Genomic DNA, 20,307 nt, shown 5'->3' on the forward strand with positions numbered 1-20,307 from the left:
GAAACATGGGGGGATCCTAAGAGGTACCATCTTTTTTGGTCTGGAAGTGATAAAGAAAAGCTTAAGAGGGGGTGATTTTATTAAACAAATGTCTAGGAATGAGTCTAAGTGGATTTTCCAATTGGATACATTAATCCCTAAAGTCTTAAATAGCGAGATGGAAACTTTTGCATTTTTTTTAAATAATATGTTTTTAACAACTATCCCTTGCAATTGCTGCTTACATGTATGTGAATATAGGATGGATTGCATGAGGGTATGGAAGAGGTTAAAACAGGTAGAGAGATTAATTTGCATATACCCACAATGCTTGGATTGTGGGAGGAGATAATCCTATATATGGGCGGCTCTCTGGTTAGGACAACCAGTATAACAGATGACTCCGGTGAAATGAGACTGTTCCTCCTGAAGAAGGCTAACGTTTATTAGCAGAAACGCGTTGAGGTGTAAATAAGATTATATTCTCCATGTTATGAAGGATTAAGGAGTGTGGAAGGCTGTGGAAGCGCTCAGCGGCCAATCACATATACACAAGCTCCTCTATCTTTAAGGTGACGTCACCCCGAGAAGCAGCTGATAGCGGTGAGATCCGGAAGAGCGAGGGTCGTCCTGGAACTAGCAGTAGGAAGTGACGTATGCCCCCGGATACTGCAGAACAGCTACACAGAGAGCCAGAGCTCAGAAGTCTTTTAGCTGTATACGCAGCTGAACAAACGGAGTGACACCAGACTGTTTAAAGGTATCCCTTGATGAGACAATGTGCCTAACTATTATTTGAAGAAGTATAAAAGACTTACACCAAACCCGCTGTATACTAACAAGACGGGTCCCACAGTGACAGACTAAACGGTGTGGAGTCTTGCAACCTAGATTACGCCCACAATTGATTGCAATCAATTTTATGCATATTGGAGAATCAATCCCCTTTTCTTCTGATCACAATATTGACTGTGGATCTGAAAGTTTTGCATAAGATTTGGGATTCGCTTCATCCTTTTTTAGTTAATTTTCCGAGATCTGGAGAATTTCTTGAATGTGGATGGTATGAATGAGAGTGTGTATAATGCATTATTAGTAAGGGTGATTATATGAATTTTATACTGTTTTATTGTCATTTTATGGAAGAAAGTATATTTAGAATAAAAGAAAATAGCATATATTAGCGCTTGTTCCTTGATTCATAATTAACTGTAGAAGAAATGTTGTAAACAAACCAGCAGTTTGTGGCCTTACAGGAAGTATAACATGCATGCTTACTTTCATGCTTGGATAAAGTAGTAATTGTTGTTAATATAGATTGTACATGCACAATAGAAAGAAAGATTATGTTTTCACATCTCTGTTTATCATTGCAACAGTAGTAAAGGTGAAGTGAAGTGAGAGGTATACGGAGGCTGCCATATTTATTTTGTTGTAATCAATATCAGTTGCCTGGCAGCCCTGCTGGTCTATTTAGCTGCAGTAGTATCTGAATAACACAAGAAACAACCATGCAGCTACTGTACTGAAGTCTGATATTAAGGTCATCAACCCCTGATATGCTGCTTGTGTGTTTATGGGCTATGGTTAATAGTGTTACAGGCAGATTATTAGCAACTGGCATTGATTAGCTGGAAATAAAAATGGCAGCCTCCATATCCCTCTCACTTCAGTTGTCCTTCCATGTCAAACATTGTTTTGTGTACCAATATGTACTTTAACATATGTTATTTTTTTATAACAATGGTTTTCAAGACAGTAATTATTGTCCAGATGTCATATATACAGTAGTGATTGGTATTACAATGTTATATTAATAAGTAATAGAACAGTAACATCAAAAAAAGGATGTCATGGGCTTAATATTTACGCCCATGAAGGCCAAACCAATAAAATTGTAAACACATAATGATTGTGTCAAACTCGTTACACATAACTAATTATCCTCTCGTGACAGCAAATCCATAAAACATGGTGGTTTTGGGGCAGTATTGTCACTTGTTGGTTGATGCCTTCTTGGTGCAATATCGGTATATAACAGTGGTTCTTTGGTTTGCTCATTATTGGTTGGTTGTCCTTGGTAAGGGGGGAAATAGCCCATGTTGCTTGGGGGCCTATATGGATAATTTTGGTAGGCATACTCATTTTCAGGCAGATAATAGGTGTGATGGTATGGAAAGGTGCCATATGGTGCTTGCTTGTGATATGGTGGAATTGCCACTGGAGGCGATGGTGAGGGTGTTGAGGATGAAGAAGAGCTCTGTGATTGTTCAGCAGAGGTAGAGGGTGTAGTTTTGATAGATTTTTTAACTAGATCTATGATCGCCTGTCTGAGATCTAAAATTCTATCCTCTGGTACTTTTTTCATGTATGGGACAAGACTTACAGCAAAATGTTAGGATCCCCAGTTCTGCCTGTCATTGCAGTGATGGGCTGACTCTGCATTTGCTTCAGTCTGCACATTACTGCAATGGAATTGTATGCAAGTCTGTGAGGATTATCAGTTCTGCCTGTCATTGCAGTGATGGGCTGACTGTCCATTGGTTTTTGTCTGCACATTGCTGCAATGGAATTGCATGTGTGTGTGCAAGGATTCCCAGTTCTGTTTCTCACTGCAGTTATGCACTGACTTTGCTTTTGGCTCACTCCTGCTGCAGTGAGATTACATGGGAGTGTCTGAACACCTGCAAGATGAGGGCCTTGTTAGCGGAGTACTTAAGATCCAGACTTCCCAGCAGCCTTTGCGGTCGCATTGTTTGTCCTCCCTGCTTGTGCAGCCTCAGTTTCTGCTCCTGTCTTGCCTGAGTCCTAGGATTTATACTGTATCTGTCTGGTTGCTCCAGTTCTGCCTGACCCCTTGGAGTTATAGCCCGTGTGTTTGCTCTTGTCCTGTATGCTGTATTCTGGATGAATATCTACATACCTGCTGGTGGACTTGAACCTACTAATATTGCCTGGGTAAATACTCCTGTCAAGTTGCTTCATGAACATAATGTTGCATGCTTGTTCCTGCACGGTCTGGAATCTACTTTGAATACTGGTGATGTACATACCTTCACTGTAAATCAAACATCACTTTGCATCATATCCTGGGTGTCTGCGTCTTTGGGAGTTCATCTGCACGAAGCAAAGCCTCGCCAGACGGAATGCCTGCTGGTGAGCATGACAGAATGCGACCGCCCACAACGACTCCCAGCGGATCTCAGGACAACGGAAGGTATGATTATATTCCTCAGAGAAAATTCAATAGACTTGATTCTGTGTTGTTTCTGGAGTTTTGTTCTGAACTGCAAAAGTTATTTCAAGTGCCTGCTGTTCGATTGTCGCTACACACTACCTGGTCTGCATTGATTTCTCGTTGCCTATTTGAGGGTGAATTGCTCGATTGGGCCCTTGAAACTTTGAACTTCTCTGACAGTTTTGTAAATGTTCCTGCGGAGTTTTTGAATTTTACTTGTGCTGTTTGGTTAGGAAAGACAATTCCTCGTGCTACCTTTGATGAGTTAATTTCTTCTGAACCTATAAAATCAGCTGCAGCCCTCATGCAAATCAGAAACATTGTCTCTGCTAAACTTTCAAATAGAAAAAGTAATAAGTCTAAAACCAAGTCTTGTCAATCAAAGAAATCTATTAAAAGTTCAGTTGGTGCAGTGAAACTAATTCTGAAAGATGGATCTGAACCTGTGCCTGAATCCACAGTTAAAACTTTTGCTTGTCCATTTAGGCTTCTTGCACACCAAGATGTTGCATTAGGTGGCACGTTAAGGTCGCATAACGTGCACCTAACACAACGTATGGTGCTGCAAGAGCCGACGGTAGAGTGAGCCGCGTTAGGCGGCTCGAGTCCTATAATGTCTCCCAGAGTGGCGCTGATTGGCCAGCGGGACCACGTGATGCGGAGCGAGACACACCGCATCACGTGGTCCCGCCGGCCAATCAGCGCCCGCCAGTGCAGTGAATATTAAGTAGCCATGTGCGCGGCTACTGTAGCTGGCTCTCCCCGCCTCCTCTCCGCCCCCCACTGCGCATGTGCAAACAGTCTAACGCGGCTATAGCCGCTCCAACGCCGTAGCATGCTGCACCTTGCACAGAACGTGCAGCGTTACATGTAACGCAACGTGGGCTGTGTGAACAGCCCACTTGTGTTACATTGCTGTGCGTTGGGGGAGCGTTACAGGCGCACTAACATGCGCCTGTAACGTCTTGGTGTGTAAGCAGCCTTAGGGCAGACAATCCTGGGACATTCAAAAGACCTGTAAAACAGTCTGCTAAACTCTCTCCTGTGCATAAACCGTGTGTTGCATCTGATGTTATTCAGCAAACTACTGTTGTCATGCCAAGTCAATCTGCATCTACTCAGCATGTTAATGATTCTGCAACTTCTTCCTCTGCAAATCAAGTACTGGAAGATCTGTTGTCAGTAACAACCACCTGTCTAAGTTATCAAAATGCTGGTTCCTCCATGTCAGAGTTAAAAACTGCTATGCATGCATCACCTTGTTCTGAATCTAACCCTGTGAAAAAAGTTTTTTCAACTCCAGCTTCTGTTGATCCATTGTCTATAGCAACAATAAGCAAAGTTTCTCAAACTGATATTTTTGCTGCCACTGTTCTTTACGCTATTATGCATCCATTTCAGTCTGATACTAAACTCAGTCCTGAGATGAAAAAATGTAAAACTTTAGTTTCTGCAATACGGTTGCCGTTAGCAACTGCAAACAAAGATACTCCAACTGACTTGCAGCCAGCAGCAACAGACTTTCTAACGTCTCCATTTCACCCATCACAATGTTGTCTGGATTTTATGCTTAAAAGCAGTGCTGAATCTGCAAACCCAGTGTTACCGTTGCCCTTAGCAACCACCAATCAAACCTTGTTGAATAAAGATGCATCTCCACCACCATCTAAGGAAATGGACTCTGTTACTATGCATCTGCTTCATTCTGTTCCGGACTCCAGTTCGGAAGTAAAAAAACGCCTCAAGTTTTATAGCTCCGTTACATTAAGCAATTCTCGTTTCAGCCGGTTTGCGCTCCACATGTTCCATGTTCTTGCTGTTCCAAGTGCTTACAGATTGAGGGGCTCTATGCATCCATGTGACCGTTTCTTTTCATGGTATAGCACCGGAAAAACATATAAGTTACCTACTGGAAAACCATATAAGTTACCTACTGCTTCATCTGCCCCTAGTATCCAAGTGTTGAACTCTGCAGTACAACCTTTATCTGCCAATCTGTCTATGCCAGAGACTTTGTCATCTAGTTCTGCTGTTGTGGAAACCCAGCATCTTGTTTCCCTGACTACAGACTCACTATGTACTGCAACAGAGTACCAGTCTCATGAGACTTTAAGTCCTACTCCGTCTGCAGCATCACAAGCTTTCTTTGCCACGACTGCCCAGTTGAACTTTGTCCAGTCGCAGTCCTGCCAGTCTGAGCTGGCCGATACTTTACAGCCTGATCAAAGTTTATGCCAAGTTTCTAATGTGAACTCTGATAAAAATATTTCTGTGTTTGAACTTGTGTCAGTACAAGGGCCAGTTTGTACCCAGACCGTGAGCACATGTGCCGAGCCAGTGCTGCTCGTTAAGGAGAGCCAGCCAGAGCAGGTGGATGCCATGTATCAGGGTACAGACACAGAGCCTATACCTATGTGTAATCATGATGAATTAATGTCGCTCAGTTTTGAATCTGTAATTGTGCCAGGGCCAGTCTGTATTAAACCCACGGCTACCAATGCCATGCCGGAGTCAGTCGATAAAGAGACAGGCTCAGTGCTGGTAGGTCACCTGCCAATGGGTACAGACACAGTGCCTGCACCTATGTTTAGCCATGAATCTGTTCTTGATGATAATGTTCTTGTTTCCCAGTCTAAGTGTGTCCCTTCCAGGGATATCGTAATTCTTGAATCTCTTGTAAACTCTGATCTGGAAGGTAAAATAGAACATGTCTCTGAGTTTCTCAAGTCTGAACCTATACCAGCTAGTACTGAGTTTGAGTGCACCAGGTGTGAGTCAGAGCCAATCCGAGAAATGATTGTGCCGGGCTCAGGATGCACTTTACCAGTACATGCAGTCACTGGGCCCGTACCTGTGCATACCGTTTCTGAAGGTGTCGACACTGTGTCAGAGTCAGTGAAGGCTGAGTTGGTATCAGCTTGTGCCACATACGAAGAGCATGGGATTTTAACTCTTGATGTTTCCAAGTTGGAGAATGAAATTGTGTCTGATGTTATGAATGGAGGAGTTTTGTGTTCCCAGTCCAGCAGTTCCCAGTCCAGCAGTTCCCAGTCCAGCAGTTCACCGTCCAGCAGTTCACCGTCCAGCAGTTTACCGTCCAGTGGTCCCCAGTTTAGCAGTCCCCTCTCCAGCGGTTCCCTGTCTAGCAGCTTCCAGTCCAGTTTTGAGTCAGCTATTGATTTGATGTCTGCAGAACTTGTGGAATGTGAACAATCTCTTTTTGAGTTCTCCAATTGTGACAATTTGTCTAACACTCTGTGTACTTCAGGTATCAGTCATGTCATAGCTTGCCCTGATGCCTCCGCTCCAGCATGCCCAGATGTTGCCCTTATGTCAGCATGCCCAGTCGCTGCCTCCGCTCCAGCATGCCCAGATGTTGCCCTTGTCTTAGCATGCCCAGTTGCTGCCTGCGCTCCAGCATGCCCAGATGTTGCCCTTATGTCAGCATGCCCAGTCGCTGCCTCCGCTCCAGCATGCCCAGATGTTGCCCTTGTCTTAGCATGCCCAGTTGCTGCCTGCGCTCCAGCATGCCCAGATGTTGCCCTTGTGACTGTATGCCCAGTTGCTGTCTGTACTTCAACAGGCCCAGATGTGGCTTTAAAGCTGGCATGCCCAGCAGTTGCTCATGTCCCAGCATGCTCTGACACTGCTACTGTCCTGTCTTGTTCAGACACAGTTGCCATGTCTTGCAAATCAGGTTTTGGGGTCTCTTTGGGTACTTCCATAGGTCTTGGTGGACCAAATGGGATGTCTGAGGAATACTCCATTCCACTGGGAACTCTGGATGACTCTGTGGGGTTTCTAGAGATTTCAGAGAAAGTAGGACTTGGCTCTGTAGGTCAAGTTAGCAGTGTGCATTGCTCTGAAGGTGTTATGATCATGTCTGCAGCGTTTACTGCTGGCTGCAGTGGTATTGTAACCCAAGCAGTTCTGATGTCATTACATACATTTTCTTGCATAGTTTGGTTTGCACTTAAACTAGTTGCTGATTCCATCTGCAGTCGCTCTGAAGTTAATGACAGTTTAATATGCTTTTGTGTAAACAAACATTGTCTGCTGCAATGGAGGGGCAATCCCTTTCCTGCAGGCTGCATATCATTGTCTGCCTTTTCCTGCTATCAGCCTGTGATTAATTACCATTCACTTGTGTGGGAATCTGCAGGTCTGCTCCCATTGGATGACCTCAGTATAAAGAACTGCTTCCTGCAATGCTTGATGGGCTACCATAGTCTCAGATTCAGTCTGTTACTCTGCTCGTGCCCCACCTCGTTCCTGGTCCGTGTGGACTGCGCTGACTCCTGCGAAGGGGTCAGCGAGTCCTCCTAGTTCTGCTCTTGTTCTAGAAGTTGTTACTTTGCTTGTCTTGTGTCATATATTGGTTCATTGCCAATATATACGCATACTTGCACGTTTATTATTTTCCTTGTATTCGTGTTACGTTGATACATCAGTGTCGCTGATATATACGTACATGAACTGTTTATATCCTGTGTTCCGTTAGTCAGCGTTCCAGCACGCTGAGCTAGTTATCCTGTTCCTGGTCCTGTTTGTGGATTGCGTTCATCTCTGCGAAGAGATAGCGAATCCTTCTGAGTCCTGTTCCCTGTATTACTCCAGTCTTAGTCAGAGTTCCTGCTTATGTCATATATCGGTTCATTGCCGATATATACATATGTTAGTCAGACGTTACAAATAGTTTCATTGATAGCTGTAATTGTAATACGCTAGGAAATCATACTTATTGTATATTTATCTGTGTTACGTTCATCTATCTTGATCCTGCTATTTCCTGACTATCCTGTCCTGTCTTTGTGAGGCACGCCATTGCTGCAAACGCATTGGCTACCTCATTCCAGTCTGTTTTATTGTGGACGCTTGCTGTCACTAAGTAGTGGCTAGTTAAGCAAGCGTTCACTCTGTCTACCTGTCCTGATCTCCTCAGTCCTGGTTTATGCGCTCAGCGCTACTTTGCGCTGAGACGTTATTACGAAAGTGTTGTTTGTGGCTGTTCGGATCTGCACCGGCTCTGTGCACCACAATCTCCTATTGGAGTCAGTCCTCTCCTCCACTAAACTGGGGATATCCTGATTCCTTGTGCTGGTGTGTGTACCTCCTTCACGTCAGCTTATGTGTTGTATGCTGACTGTGGAGATTACACCTCCAAGCTTAACAGAAGGTTTCGGTTCTGCTGGGTATTGCTCTGAAGGTTCCGGTTCAGCTGGGTACTGCTCTGAAGGTTCCGGTTCAGCTGGGTACTGCTCTGAAGGTTTTGGTTCAGCTGGGTATCGCTCTGAAGGTTCCGGTTTAACTGGGCATCGCTCTGAAGGTTCCGGATTAACTGGGCATCGCTTTGAAGGTTCCGGTTTAACTGGGCATCGCTCTGAAGGTCTCGGTTCAGATGGGCATCGCTCCGAAGGTTCCGGTTCTATTGGGCATAGCTTTGGCAGAAATGATCCTGATGTGGTGTTTGAATGCATGTCTGGTTTTGGGATGTTTCTGTTTTGTCCTGATGTTTGGTAGGCACCCGGAGTGTGCCTTTAAAGGGGGGGTAATGTTAGGATCCCCAGTTCTGCCTGTCATTGCAGTGATGGGCTGACTCTGCATTTGCTTCAGTCTGCACATTACTGCAATGGAATTGTATGCACGTCTGTGAGGATTCTCAGTTCTGCCTGTCATTGCAGTGATGGGCTGACTGTCCATTGGTTTTTGTCTGCACATTGCTGCAATGGATTTGCATGTGTGTGTGCGCAAGGATTCCCAGTTCTGTTTCTCACTGCAGTTATGCACTGGCTTTGCTTTTGGCTCAGTCCTGCTGCAGTGAGATTACATGGGAGGGTCTGAACACCTGCAAGGTGAGGGCCTTGTTAGCGGAGTACTTAAGATCCAGACTTCCCAGCAGCCTTTGCGGTCGCATTGTTTGTCCTCCCTGCTTGTGCAGCCTCAGTTTCTGCTCCTGTCTTGCCTGAGTCCTAGGATTTATACTGTATCTGTCTGGTAGCTCCAGTTCTGCCTGACCTCTTGGAGTTATAGCCCTGGTAGCTCCAGTTCTGCCTGACCTCTTGGAGTTATAGCCCGTGTGTTTGTTCTTGTCCTGTATGCTGTATTCTGGATGAATATCTACATACCTGCTGGTGGACTTGAACCTACTAATATTGCCTGGGTAAATACTCCTGTCAAGTTGCTTCATAACCATAATGTTGCATGCTTGTTCCTGCACGGTCTGGAATCTACTTTGAATACTGTTGATGTACATACCTTCACTGTAAATAAAGCATCACTTTGCATCATATCCTGGGTGTCTGCGTCTTTGGGAGTTCATCTGCACGAAGCAAAGCCTCGCCAGACGGAATGCCTGCTGGTGAGCATGACACAAAATTGTAGTGATCACAGCTAGCATGATGTAAAACACCTACAGCTTCCTGCATAGAACTTAATACACCACTTTCAAAACTGCTTTGTGATCTGCCACCTCCACCTTGTCGCCTTCCTCTGCTTATTTGTTTTGTATGTTTTGTAGTGGAGGTAGTAGGAGGCGCAGGAGACAATACAGTAGCACTGCTACTATGAGACATATCATCACTTGGTGTGATGTCTGAGGTGCTTAATAAAGATACAGTAGTATTTCCCCTGTCTTCTTCCGCATCTTCGTCATCAACTGTCACCACAGGATCAGCCGGCATGTTATCTTGTGTCCTATGGAAGGACAAATGTTGTTAAGTATTGCAAGTGTGAACAAGAAATGTGTTGAGAGATGTGTGTGTTCGCCTGTACAGAAAGTGAATGGATGTTAAGAATAGTCAAAAACAAATATACATTACTTACTCCTCCAAATCCATACATGGTCTTAAGAATGCTAAAAATCTCTCTCTCTCTCTCTCTCAGAATTGCAGTTTTTTAAAAGCCACCTTACATACCATGGCTGGGATTTGAACCCAGGTCTCAGTGTGTAGTAGGTATCCGACTTACCCCCTAGACCACCCAACCACACTACATGCTAAAGCCATGAGCTCTGTCTCTCTCTCTCTAGGACTTGATGCCATTGAACTGAATTTTCAGCTTAAAACCATCAATGGATACCGGCAGATTTTCACAGGCATTTTCGGAATTCCACCAGATTGAAAAAGCAATTCCGTTCCGACCAAATGGAACGGAATGACCAATTTCCGCCTAAAAAATCAATCCAGAAAATACAATTCCGCAAAAAAGCGGTGACCATTCCTACGAGAGAGATAGAGAGAGAGAGAGAGAGAGATGAATCTACCTGATATCTGGGGTTCTCTTCGGACAACTGATGAACACAAAAGGCAAGGCCATGCCTGGCAACAAATCCTTAGAGAGAGCTCATTTTTCTATTGGATTGATCATAATGGTACATGCTAGGCTGACTTTAGCATGTAGTGTGGTTGGTGGTCCAGGGGGTAAGTCAGATACCTACTACACACTAAGACCTGGGTTCAAATCCCGGCCAAGGTATTTAAGCTGGCTTTTAAAAAAGTACAAATCCTTATGCTACTTTTTCTATTGGATTGATCATAATGGTACATGCTAGGCTGGCTTTAGCATGTAGTGTGGTCGGTGGTCTAGGGGGTAAGTCAGATACCTACTACACACTGAGACCTGGGTTCAAATCCCAGCTGTGGTATGTAAGGTGGCTTTTGAAAAACTGCAATTACCTACAAGATGATGGATGATATAAGAGGATGGATGATATGAGAGGATATGGAGGAGGAGGAGATTTTTTGTGTTCCGCGGAAATATATATATATATATATATATATATATATATATATACAGACAGAGAGAGAAATACTATTGACATCATTTATACATACAAAAGGTACTCACTTTTTGTATCCTGAAGTTTGGGTGACAGCATATTCCATGTCAATCCAGCCTCCTCATACAGTTCCTTTGCTATTTTTGTCCACAATTCGTTGGCTAGCTGGCTCACTTTGTAGTCTTGGCTAGCTGGCTCACTTTGTAGTCTCTGTTAGTTTTCTTGTACAGGACTTCATGTGGCTGCACTTTGGAGATGACATTCTCCGTTGTAAACCATTTTTTTCTAGACATTGCCCTGAGGAATCCACTTTCCACACAGCCTGCAGCTCTGTCGCACTTCCGTTCTACCACAAGCCATCAACAGGAAACAGAAACCTTATCTTACAGCATTCTGGGAAGCTGTAAGCCTTCTGTAACGCTCGGTGAAGCACAGAGAGGTCTGATTACCGGTGACCTGCAGCGTCACGGGGAATACGGACGTATACCAGATTATATGTGATCTGCAGTATCACCGATAATCCAATATACCAGCTAACCTCTGTTCACCGGAGTAGAGTGTAGTGTTTTGGTGTAACAGTAACACTTAGAGGACTAGACCTCAGTACAGTAAGACGTACCGTACAGATTACTTCCGCACCCCTGAACTCTCCAAGACGGGAGGAGTCAGACTGCTAGCAAGAAGTATCTTCTGAAAGTCACCCTCAGGCGGAAGGGTTACTAACAGAACGAAGAACCTCCTCCAATGATGAGGTCGGTTCTCGAGGTCGGACAAGCCAGGTCGTACACACACAGACAGATAAAGTACAAGATCGAGAGGCAGAGGCGTAGTCAAAGTACAGGCAGGGTTCGGCAACGGGGTATCAGATATATCGGGGTACAGAATCAGGAGGCAGAAACAGAGTCTAGGAGCGAGCCGGGGTTCGGCAACGGTGTATCAGAAATAACGAGGTACAAGATCAAAGTTCAGAAGAGTAGTCAAGGCAGGCAAGAAGTCATAACAAATAATCACAATCAAACTAGTACTTTAAGCTATCAACAAATCTAGCTTTAGTGTAGGATTACAGCTCCAGCTGGTCCCGGCACACTAACGGATCTGACTAACGGATCTGGGTGCTCCCACGTATGTGAACGCAACGCCAGACACCAGAGAAGTGAACAGCCGGCAGTATATATACTCAAATGTTCCCCCAGCACCTCCCTCAGTGATGAGCCAATGAGGTGCAGAATCCGGGTCAGCTGACCAGCCTGGTCAGCTGTCTCCCCTCTACCTGTCATAAATCTCCCTTGAGTGCGCGCGCGCGCGTCACTCTGAATACTGAGGGACTACGAGTCCCAGCCAGCGCAGCCCCGCTCAGCGGTGACTCCGCAGCGGGGACCGGCGGGCTACTCGCCGCACCCAACGCGGCGGTTTCGCCGCGTTCTGCGGCCTCATGCACGGAGGCAGCCGCCTCATGATGCGAGGAGGCGGCTGCCTCTCCGTGCGAGACAAGGCTGAGTGCGGAAGGAGCCGCCCGCCGCCGGCTCATGGCGGCGGCTCCTCCGCGCTTTCTCACACCTTCTGGGTACTTTCTGCATTTTAAAAACGCTAACAAAACGCGCGCCATTGCGTTTTCACAGCGATTGCGCAGCGCTTACATACTTTACATTGAAGCGCTAACGCTCCAAAAATGCTGCATGTCCTGCGTTTGCGATTTTAGGATTCCCAAACGTTACAGTGGAAGTTGACCCATCCGCTTACATTAGCTGAGCGTTTTGGGAAAACGCTAGCGTTTTGTAATGCTCACGAAATGCTCAGAAAATCGCCCTTGTGGGTTCCAGCCTTAAGAATTGCTTTATAACACAAAAATATACAGGCCTGCTTTTCCATGAAGGCTCTTCTTGAATAATGCAGTTTATACAGATTTGGAAATGTCAAGAATTCCAACACACCCTATTAGGATTTCTATTTTCAGCACTAACGATTTGAAAGGGTTTGTTTTCAAATCAACTCTGTGACTCCCATGTCCTTTTCTTCTGAATAGATATCAGAGCCAGGCTGACGCAGAGGCAGGAGAGGCTCCAGCCTCAGGGTGCAGTGCAGGAGGGGCACACACAAGGCCCGGGGGCAGAAGCAGAGGCAGGAGAGGCTCCAGCCTCCAGGGCCGGATTTGTACTTTTTAACGCCCTAGGCCATCAATCAGCAAAGCGCCCCCCCCCCCCCCCACCCCCTTTCCTTCAAGCACACAATATCATATCACCAATTGTGAGCTGCACTGAGGACAGTCAGTGACATGTCTGTTATGTGTCTCAGAAGATAACCGTGCTATATAAATACGTAAAAATATGGAAGGACATTACACTATGACTATGGTAGGATTAGATTGTGAGCTCCTCTGAGGACAGTCAGTGACATGACTATTTACTCTGTACAGTGCTGCAGATAGAGTTGAGCCGAAATTTTCGTAATTTCGCTTTACAATAATTACGCATGCGAAATTTGCGATTACGATGCGAAATTACGGATTAAAATCGTAATTGAAAATACCGTAAGCGTAATTTTCAACGCGTAATTTCGCGTTTCGTTCATGCCGTAATTTCGCATTAAACGCTACCGTAATTTCGCGTTAAACCGTAACGCTCCGTATAATGTAAAAAAGCCGCCAAATTTAAGGGTTAATAGCAAAGCCCCCTTAAACGCCAAGAGCCTCAAATTTGGAGAATATATTAAGGAGATCAGAAGGAAAAAGAGGAAAAATTTTTTTTTTCAAAAAGACCTTATAGTTTTTGAGAAAATCGATGTTAAAGTTTCAAAGGAAAAATGTAAACATTTAAAAACCCGCCGACTTTAACGGTTAATAGCAAAGCCTGCTTAAAGTTTAGGAACACCAAATTCACAGGGTATATTAAGGGGATCAGTGGGAATAACAGGAACATTTTTTTTTCAAAAAGACCTTATAGTTTTTGAGAAAATCGATTTTTAAGTTTCAAGGGCGAAAATGTCTTTTAAATGCGGAAAATGTCAGTTTTTTTTGCACAGGTAACAATAGTGTATTATTTTCATAGATTCCCCCAAGTGGGAAGAGTTTTACTTACTTCGTTCTGAGTGTGGGAAATATAAAAAAAAACGACGTGGGGTCCCCCCTCCCAGACCTCTTTAACCCCTTGTCCCCCATGCAGGCTGGGATAGCCAGAATGCGGAGCACCGGCCGCGTGGGGCTCCGCACCCTGACTATACCAGCCCGCATGGTCCATGGTTTGGGGGGTCTCGGAAGGGGAGGGGCAGCCAAGCTTTCCCCTCCCCCTCCGAGCCCTTGTCCAATCCAAGGACAAGGGGCTCTTCTCCACCTCCGATAGGCGGTGAAGGTGGAGGCCGCGATTTCCTGGGGGGGGAGGGGGGGTTCATGGTGGAATCTGGGAGTCCCCTTTAAAAAGGGGTCCCCCAGATGCCCACCCCCCCCTCCTAGGAGAAATGAGTATAGAGGTACTTGTACCCCTTACCCATTTCCTTTAAGAGTTAAAAGTAAATAAACACACAAACACTTAGAAAAAGTATTTTAATTGAACAAAAAACATAACCACGAAAAAAGTCCTTTAATATTCTTAATTAACCATTAATACTTACCTGTCCCTTTAAATAAATGATCCCTCGAAATAGCCTCGGAAATGTTCTATCAGTAACTTACAATGTAACAAAGTTATTACAATGTAACAACTTTGTTACATTGTAACTACGCCGCACCCGACGTCACTCGCCGCTCAGCCGCCGCATACGCGTCTGTGCTGCACAGACCCGACAGAGCTCTGAGCTATATAGCTCAGAGCTCTCTAAGCATCTTTGAATTTGGGCTCCAAGGAGCCCCATTGATCCTTAGCAGACCAATGGGGTTCCTTCTGATTTGAATGTAACAAAGTTGTTACATTGTAATAACTTTGTTACATTGTAAGTTACTGATAGAACATTTCCGAGGCTATTTCGAGGGATCATTTATTTAAAGGGACAGGTAAGTATTAATGGTTAATTAAGAATATTAAAGGACTTTTTTCGTGGTTATGTTTTTTGTTCAATTAAAATACTTTTTCTAAGTGTTTGTGTGTTTATTTACTTTTAACTCTTAAAGGAAATGGGTAAGGGGTACAAGTACCTCTATACTCATTTCTCCTGGGAGGGGGGGTGGGCATCTGGGGGACCCCTTTTTAAAGGGGACTCCCAGATTCCACCATGACCCCCCCCCCCCCAGGAAATCGCGGCCTCCACCTCCACCGCCCATCGGAGGTGGAGAAGAGCCCCTTGTCCTTGGATTGGACAAGGGCTCGGAGGGGGAGGGGAAAGCTTGGCTGCCCCTCCCCTTCCGAGACCCCCCAATCCATGGACCATGCGGGCTGGTATAGTCAGGGTGCGGAGCCCCACGCGGCCGGTGCTCCGCATTCTGGCTATCCCAGCCTGCATGGGGGACAAGGGGTTAAAGAGGTCTGGGAGGGGGGACCCCACGTCGTTTTTTTTTATATTTCCCACACTCAGAACGAAGTAAGTAAAACTCTTCCCACTTGGGGGAATCTATGAAAATAATACACTATTGTTACCTGTGCAAAAAAAACGGACATTTTCCGCATTTAAAAGACATTTTTGCCCTTGAAACTTAATCGATTTTCTCAAAAACTATAACGTCTTTTTGAAAAAAAAATGTTTCCTCTTATTCCCACTGATCCCCTTAATGTACCCTAGGAATTTGGTGTTCCTAAACTTTAAGCAGGCTTTGCTATTAACCGTTAAAGTCGGCGGGTTTTTAAATGTATACATTTTTACTTTGAAACTTAAACATCGATTTTCTCAAAAACTATAAGGTCTTTTTGAAAAAAAAAATTTTCCTCTTATTCCTTCTGATCTCCTTAATATATTCTCCAAATTTGAGGCTCTTAGCATTTAAGGGGGCTTTGCTATTAACCCTTAAAGTCGGCGGCTTTTTTATATTATATGGAGCGTTACGGTTTAACGCGAAATTACGGTAGCGTTTAATGCGAAATTACGGCATGAACAAATACCCATTGTAATTTGAAAATTACGCTTACGCGAAATTTCGCGAAATCCCTCTTCATTACGATTATGTACTTACGGCCATAATCGTAATTACACTAATTACGCAAAATTTCGCGAAATCGTAATTACGTCATTACGCTCATCTCTAGCTGCAGAAGATGTCACTGCTATATAAATATATAATAATATGGTAGGACATTGCACTATGACTATGGTAGGATTAGATTGTGAGCTCCTCTGAGGACAGTCAGTGACATGACTATGTGCTCTGTAAAGTGCTGCAGAAGATGTCAGTGCTATATAAATATATAATAATATGGTAGGACATTGCACTATGACTATGGTAGGATTAGATTGTGAGCTCCTCTGAGGACAGTCAGTGACATGACTATGTGCTCTGTAAAGTGCTGCAGAAGATGTCAGTGCTATATAAATATATAATAATATGGTAGGACATTGCACTATGACTATGGTAGGATTAGATTGTGAGCTCCTCTGAGGACAGTCAGTGACATGACTATGTACTCTGTAAAGTGCTGCAGAAGATGTCAGTGGTATATAAATACATAATAATAATAATAATGCAAAAGATGAGGATGCAAGGACTGGGGAAGAGTCTGTGTGCATGGATAGGGAACTGGCTAATGGACAGAAAACAAAGAGTTGTGGTCAATGGATCGTACTCAAAATGGGAGACTGTTAGCAGTGGGGTCCCACAGGGGTCTGTACTGGGTCCAGTGCTCTTCAATTTATTTATTAATGACCTAGTAGATGCAGTAGTGAGCAATGTTGCTATTTTTGCAGATGATACAAAATTGTGCAGAATCATCAACTCTCAGGAAGATAGTGTCATATTGCAACAGGATCTGGATAGGATGGCTATATGGGCACATACATGGCAGATGAAGTTCAATGTTGACAAATGTAAAGTCATGCATTTTGGACGTACCAATGGTCTAGCACCATACAAAATAAATGGGATACAGTTGGGGGCATCAAACTTGGAGAAGGACTTAGGAGTACTCATCGACAACAAGTTAAATAATCGTACTCAATGCCAAGCCGCTGCAGCTAAAGCGAACAAAATTTTGGGATGCATTAAAAGGGAAATAAAAACTCGAGATGCTAGCATAATATTGCCCCTGTTTAACTCTCTAGTAAGGCCACATCTGGAATATGGAATTCAGTTCTGGGCACCACATTACAAAAAAGATATTGCAGTTTTAGAGCAGGTGCAGAGACGAGCTACAAAATTAATACGTGGGATTGAAGGTCTCGCTCAGGGGTGCAGCTAAGGTTTTAGTGGCCCCAAGCGGACTGTAGGAAGTGGCCGTATCCGCGAAAAATGGGTGTGGCTGTCCCGCATAAGTGAGCATGGCCATGACATGTGGGTGGAGCTGGAGGGCGGATTGGGGCGGGGCTGTTTGCGGGGAAAATGGATGTGGGGGTGATTGAGGCGCGCGCGCCGCGCCGAAAGATGGATTTGGCCATGGCATTGTATGGGCGGAGCTTAACCATAGCACAGCAAATATAGCCAACTATGACCATTAAATAATAAATGCAGCAACAGTTACCCCAGACACCAGAAAATAAAAACGCAATTTGTGCAACATTTCAGCAGAAAACAAACGCAATTTGTGCAACATTTCAACAGAAAACAAACAGAATTTGCGCCACATTTCAGCAGAAATCAAACACAATTTGGGCCACATTTCAGCAGAAATCAATCGCAATTAGGGCCACATTTCAGCAGAAATCAAACGCAATTTGGGCACATTTTCAGCAGAAATCAAACGAAATTAGGGCACATTTACAGCAGAAATCAAACGCAATTTAGGCACATTTTCAGCAGAAATCAAACGCAATTTGGGCCACATTTCAGCAGAAATCAAACGCAGATAGGGCACATTTTCAGCAGAAATCAAACGCAATTAGGGCACATTTTCAGCAGAAATCAAACGCAATTTGGGCCACATTTCAGCAGAAATCAAACGCAATTTGGGCACATTTTCAGCAGAAATCAAACGCAATTAGGGCACAGTTCAGCAGAAATCAAACGCAATTAGGGCACAGTTCAGCAGAAATCAAACGCTATTAGAGCACAGTTCAGCAGAAATCAAACACAATTAGGGAACAGTTCAGCAGATAGCAAACGCAATTAGGGCACATTTTCAGAGCTGCAAAAAGAAAAGAATTTACTCACCTGGCACTGGCAGAACTCTCCTCTCCTGGCCGGCTCCTCAGGCGCGCAGTTCCCACGGAGCTCCCTCCCTCCTCCAATCTCCCGCGCTGATTGAATCAGGGCTACGGGAAGATGGCCACCCGAAGCCCTGTACTGGAGGCAGCATAAATAGTCTCCAGAGCAGGGCTTCGGCGGCGGCCATCTTCCCGTAGCCCTGCCCTGCTCTGCCAGCCCCGTGGGGCTGCGGGAAAACAGTGACGTCACACCGACGTCACTGAACCGCCGAGGCCCCTACGATCTTGAGGCCCCAAGCGGCCGCTTACCAAGAAAGGTTAGATAAACTGGGTTTATTTAGTCTAGAGAAAAGACGCCTTAGAGGAGATCTAAATAACGTGTATAAATACTTCAGAGGGCAATATAATAGCTTGGCGGATGAGCTTTTTGTCCCTAGGCCTTCTCAAAGGACTAGAGGACATGATCTGCGCATGGAGGAAAAACGTTTTAGCCATTTATTTAGGAAAGGGTTCTTTACAGTAAGAGTGATTAAGATGTGGAATGCATTGCCACAGGAAGTCGTTATAGCAAACTCTATACCTGCATTTAAAGGGGGCTTAGATGCTTTCCTTGCGTTGAAAGACATCCATGGCTACAATTACTAGGTTATGCCTAATGATGTTGATCCAGGGATTTTATCTGATTGCCATCTGGAGTCAGGAAGGAATTTTTCCCTTTTGGGGCTAATTGGACCATGCCTTGTGGGGTTTTTTTTTGCCTTCCTCTGGATGAACAGAGATATGTGAGGGAGCAGGCTGGTGTTGTACTTTGTACTGGTTGAACTCGATGCACGTATGTCCTTTTTCAACCAAAATAACTATGTAACTATGTAACTATGGTAGGACATTAGACTATGGTAGGTATTAGATTGTGAGCTCTTCTGAGGACAGTCAAATGCAAGAGAGAAAGAGGAAAGGGGAAAGAGGAAGGAAGGACAAGAGAGAGAGAGAGAGCACAAGATGGGAGATTAAAACAGAGAGGGAACAAAATGAGGAAGAGATGAACTAAAAAGGAAAGCAATAGAGAGCAAGCGAGATAATGTGATGAGAAGGGAAGGGTCCGTTACACATGTGGACTAGTGTCAGAATGGGCAATAAATCAGGCAGCTGGACATAGGCTGAGAAACATTCAGCAGTAACTGGCAATCATATTATCTTCCGTATACTGAAGCTACCTAATCTAACGGCGGTACAAGTCAGTGTTAAAGATCTTATCTATTTCGTAATTACCCCTTTGGAGCTTTTGATCTTGTACCGCTGGCAGCCTGGCTCCTTAGCAGGACTGGGAGCTGCAGCCAGGCAAAATGATGTGCGTTGCCTGGCTGGCTGTGTCCGTTGTTGCTTCTCGCTGCCTCTCAGTCATCAAAGCCTGGCCATCAGTCTTCGAAAAGGTTCCCCATTGCCACCACATGAGTCATGTCACATGACACCCACCCACCACCAGCCAGTGTATAGCAGTTCAGGCAAAGCCACTCCCCCAAGCCACCCTATTGGACTCCCGGAGGATGTAAGGGCTGCGATTGGCTGCTGACAGGGCGCACACAATAAAGCTTTGTCACCAGCTGTGCTGCTGGGTAATGCAGCCACGGGAGAGCGGAGCAGCAGTTTTATTTTCAGCCAGGTGCGAGAGAGCCTCTCTGCCCGTCCAGCCTCCGCACGGCCGCCTGCTACTAGCGCTAGCCAATACATGCTGAATGCAGGGAGGACTCTGGGGTGAATGCAAGCTGCCGCGGGCGGCAAGACTATACAGACACTATTCATTTACTCTCTGCCCTTCAGTTTGCAAACACTTCACTGATCCTCAGCCGCCCCCAAAAAGGCATAATTTCTGTCGCCCTAGTCCTTGGCCTAGGCTGGCCTTGCCAGAAATCCGGCCCTGCCAGCCTCAGGGTGCAGTGCAGGAGGGGGCACACGGCGGGGCCGAGACAGAGGTGAGAGAGGCTCCAGTCTCAGAGCGTAGTGTAGGAGGGGGCGGAGGGCCGAGCCGAGGTAGAGGCAAGAAGGGCTCCAGCCTCAGGACGCAGCGTAGGAGGGGGCGCACAACTCACTCAACTATCATTCC

At 45.1% G+C, this 20,307-nt stretch overlaps 1 protein-coding gene across 4 annotated transcripts in view; it reads left to right on the forward strand.

Moving 5' to 3' along the window:
* LOC137521967 (dendrite extension defective protein 1-like) overlaps positions 1-20,307 on the forward strand; it is a 201,484-nt gene that overhangs the window by 24,401 nt on the left and 156,776 nt on the right. The window contains exon 1 of one of the 4 annotated variants that reach the window (XM_068241942.1): positions 651-739. The exons of the other annotated variants lie outside the window; for them this stretch is intronic. The gene's annotated coding sequence lies outside the window, so the exon portion shown is untranslated. Of the gene's footprint in view, positions 1-650; positions 740-20,307 lie in introns of those variants that run through there. 4 annotated transcript variants of the gene reach the window in all.

Source organism: Hyperolius riggenbachi, chromosome 6, assembly GCF_040937935.1.
Source record: "Hyperolius riggenbachi isolate aHypRig1 chromosome 6, aHypRig1.pri, whole genome shotgun sequence".
NCBI lineage: Eukaryota > Metazoa > Chordata > Amphibia > Anura > Hyperoliidae > Hyperolius > Hyperolius riggenbachi.